This window comes from Nannobrachium achirus (assembly GCF_963921795.1).
Source record: "Nannobrachium achirus genome assembly, chromosome: 9".
Lineage (NCBI taxonomy): Eukaryota > Metazoa > Chordata > Actinopteri > Myctophiformes > Myctophidae > Nannobrachium > Nannobrachium achirus.
Genome location: NC_137818.1, coordinates 25,348,517 through 25,353,349, shown reverse-complemented (window position 1 = coordinate 25,353,349; position 4,833 = coordinate 25,348,517).

The following is a 4,833-nucleotide window of genomic DNA, read 5'->3' as shown; positions in this document are numbered from 1 at the left end:
TGAGATTATAAACAGGATTCAATCAAAAGTTTTCATCAAAACCTCTGAGGTGTAGGTAGTGTGGGTTAAAGGGATTATACAACATTATGCTTTCCAATGGGGAGTTCCAATATGACTGTTATGTAGCAAAGTAGTCTAGAACACGCCGGTCCATTCTCCACTTCATAACATTTATATGAATCATTTGTCTGATTGTACAAGACAACGTTAAACTCATCAAATTGCATACATTGCACTGTAGACATGTTATGAGCTACTTTCTGTTAAGAAATTCCGTGCAGGTGATTATAGTGTTGGAGTTTGACTTTGGAAGCGCTCGTGGGAAATCACTCAGAGACAGACCTTATACAGCAGACAGAATAAAGAAGTGATGTTGGAAGTCATGACTCATAACACAAAGAAATGAGGAGACATAGGCCTATTTTACACTTGAACACAATCAACTGAAGCTCCAGATTGGATTAAAGTGGTAACCCACCTGAAAATGTATTTTCTGTCAGCAATATACTGTAGAGCTTTGAACCTTTTCATTAAAAAAAACTAAACAATATCACTTACACTTTAGTCTATCTTTAAAATGAATATCAAAGGCCTCACCTCTTTTGGTGTCCATCTTTTAGCTGTCTTAGATGACATGTCTGCTGAATCTGAATCTGTGTCAATGTGCACAGGTTGTCATCTCCACACTGCAAACAGATAACGGTGTAAGTTCAAATCAAACATGTTTTATTATATTGATCAATTCAATAAAAACAGAGCACAAAGAACTTAAAAAAACTGTGTGTGTGTGTGTGTGTGTGTGTGTGTGTGTGTGTGTGTGTGTGTGTGTGTATGTGTGTGTGTGTGTGTGTGTGTGTGTGTGTGTGTGTGTGTGTGTGTGTGTGTGTGTGTGTGTGTGTGTGTGTGTGTGTGGGGTGGGGGTCCGTCCCTAGCCTCCACTCAACTGAGTCCAAAATTGCAGATTATGCTAGCTAACTAACTGCACAAAAGAGAGGGAACTATAGCAAACAAAACAAAAACATTTGAGACATCAAAACCAACAGCACTATACAACGCTTAACTGTGATTAAACCATGTCTATCTAATTAAAAACAGACAATATGACTTGTCTTGCCCATCAATCTGTCTTCGCTAACTAGTCTGTGTGTGCTGTCAGTGTCAGTTGACACGATGTCAAGTGAATCGTTTTCTGACCGTTTCTTCTCTCCCGGGAGAAAGCCTGGTAGGCGAGGTTAGACCGTTTCTAACCGACCGTTGTTGACTTGTTAAAGCGCCCCTAGCGGTCGGTTTAAAGGGCTTGTTCACCCCCAAAATAACTATCGATTACTGGTCATTGGTCAATGGAGACTGGAATTCGTGGATATTCTTTCGTTTTTGTCGCATTCCTAAGCCAATAATTTGAGGAAACTCTTTGTGTATCCATAGGCTACCCTGGCTCTTTGTGTTTCCATAGGGAACTACTGCTGGTCACCTGACCAAACTACTGGCTTAGGAATGCACAAAAACAAAAAAATATCCATGAATTCCAGTCTCCATGGAGTGAGTAATCATAGTTTTTTTTGGGTGAACTATCCTACAGGCTATAAGCAATCCACTGTAGGCCTATAGAAAACCATTGCCACCTGACTGCAGTGCATAATAACATTATTATGATTAATTTGAATAAGGTCAAATTTAAAATTTCTGGGGAACAGGGATAATTTTTTGTTTTTATTTGTTATTATGTGTTTCTTTCTTGATCCACCAGTCAGTGCTTCATCCTACTAGATCATAGGGTCAGGGGTTAAGGTTAGAGGTAAGACAGACTTTCTGTCCTGACACTACATCTGAGACCTTCCACCTCTGTTAGGACGGAGCTGGTCAATGTGTTTTTGTTTTATTCCTTCTTTAAGTGCCTATATAGGGTCTTAGGGGCCCATGTAAGAGTTATACCCTCTGTTACAGCATTGTAGACTAGGCCTACTTCTGCCCTCTCCTGGTCACATGATCCCTGGATCACTTTACAGCATGCAGTCAGTGGCAGGAGTTCTGTTCCCACTGGTGCTCATAGCCCTGTAGATTTTTAGTCACTGTTGAAATCTCACTTTTAATATACCAGTAAGACGCCTAAGGGCGAAAAGCGACCTTGCTCTAAACAAGGGTGAGGTCGCACCATGTCTTGGCCATCTGTCCAAACAAAGGGATTTGGTTCCCCTGGCATCACAGGGATCTCCATATATGGCAATAGAAGGGATTTGGTTCCCCTGCCATCACAGAGGTCTCCATATATGGGCATAAAAGGGATTTGGTTCCCCATGTATCACAGGAATCTCCATATATGGGCATAAAATGTATTTGGTTCGCCTGGCATCACAAGGATCGGGCACAATGGGCTGAGCTAGGGGGGCCCCTGAGCTTGAGTCACCGTGTGACCGCGTCGCTGTCATTAAAGGAGTCATCCAGACCAAAACACATACAGGGTTAAATCTGCCTTTTATCATACCCCTTCATACCTGCTTTAGTCGATTTTTTTCATAGCTGCCCCTGTTGCTAGATTTCGGCTGCCCCTGTTGCTAGATTTCGCATAACTAACATAGTGGATTGTCCTTAGGCTAGTGCGGTTATTTCTTTAGCTTCAAAGTTAGTATTTTTTTATTGGATTGTGTTTACACAACATCCTGAGACCAACCAAACCGCTGTTTTGACCTCACAGGCACCCTTACTTGTCAAACGGCTTCTGCTCTGCACCAGAGCAGGGAGAGGAGAGCCTAGAAAGGTAGGGGAGGGAGGGGTCTGTTTGACAAGTAAGGGTGCCTGTGAGGTCAAAACAGCGGTGTGGTTGGTCTCAGGATGTTGTGTAAACACAATCCAATAAAAAAATTCTGACTTTGAAGCTAAAGAAATAACCGCACTAGCCTAAGGACAATCCACTGTGTTAGTTATGAGAGAGCCCGCGAAATCTAGCAACAGGGGCAGCCGAAATCTAGCAACAGGGGCAGCTATGAAAAAAATCGACTAAAGCAGGTATGAAGGGGTATGATAAAAGGCAGATTTAACCCTATATGTGTTTTGGTCTGGATGTCTCCTTTAAAGGAGTAGTTCACCCCCAAAATGACCTGCTTTCTATTGATTCCTCACGCCATGGAGACTTGAGTTCAATGATATCTTTAGTTTTTTGTTGCATTCGTAAGACAAAAAATGTATTACAATTAATTGACCCCCATTGATTTCGGATGGGGACTCGAATGCATTTGGGTCCCCTTCTGGAATCAATGGGGGTAAATTCACTATAATCAAATTTTTGTCTTAGGAATGCGACAAATACAAAAAAATATTATTGAACTCAACTCTCCATGGCGTGAGTAATCAATAGAAAAGTCATTTTGGGGGTGAACTACCGTACTCCTTTAACGTTGCACATTTTGCCAGACACTAGTTTATTTGTTCATGTCAATAAAATAACCCCAGTTATTGCTCCGTCCTCTCCTCACTCGTAAACAACATCCGAAATACTTAAACTCCTTCACCTTGGGAAAAGTCTCATTCCTATAATACCTGGAGTGCACAATCTATTAAAATGTGTATAAATTCTGTACAGATTATTGATTTATTTTAGCATTATTATTATTTTTGGTTATTCTACTGTTAGACTGACGATTCTTGGTCTACATATGTTTTTAGATCACTATTTCAGTATTTCTATGCATTTGATGTATTACCTTGTGTTGTCCTTGCTTATTGTAAATCGCTCTGGATTAAGAGTGTCTGCTAAATGCCTGAATTGTAAATTCTAAATAGCTTTCCTCTAACACACATAATAACAACTATACCTACACCTATAGGCCTATGTTTTGTATATGTAGCATTGAAGTATCATATTTCTAGTTTATATGAAAGCACAAGGCTTGACACTGAAGTATTTTACTGTTTGTTATTAGGTACAGTAATTCCATTACTGTAGCATTTTCTTTTTACACTGTTGGATGAGTACAGCCCAGTTTGTTGACACTTTACACACACACACACGCACGCGCATGCACGCACGCATGCACGCACGCACACACACTTTATTTGCAATCAGGTCCTTATGGCTGTGCATAATGGTCACTGGCTCAGACACCAGGCAGCTCTTGTTGATAGTGCACTGCAGTTCACACTCACACTAATTACAACACTTGTGTAAAGAAAAACATTGTTTCTATTTCACACATAATTAACCTTTCATCAAAAAGAACATGTAAATGTTTTGAGAACTGTTTGATTTATTGACAAGTTTCTTATGTACACACAACCTTAAATATTTGCTTCAGTGGATGTGACAGGTCACTGACATCCACTGAAGCAAATATTGCCACTGTGCTGGCCTGACTGTGTTTTTAATGTCACCTTCTCTCCCTTTACGCTAGGATTCCATCACACTCTAGACCGAGGATTTCTTTTGTGGAAATGTAATGGACATGTAGTGTTGCATTTGTATTTACTGAAATGTAAATTTCTTCATCCTATATCCTTTTTATTTTCACTTTCTTCTGCCTTCTTACAATGTTATTGTATCACATAATCTTATCAGCATTTAATAACTACATAAATGTAACTTATTTTTGTGCATAAAGCTGTTCTTTTGAATAAAACTTGTGTATCACACTCTAATGCTGATGAAGTAGACTATCCCTGCTGAGTTTATGCTAGGCAAGCCAACGAAACCATGGGGGGAATTACAGCAAGGCAGGCATGCTTACGGGGCTTTTAAAGTGGTTGAACCTGAAGGGTTATGCTTGATAGGCTTTAAAACCTTGGGATTATATTTCACCAAGTTATATCCATATAAATACTATGCACAATCCACTTCTGTGG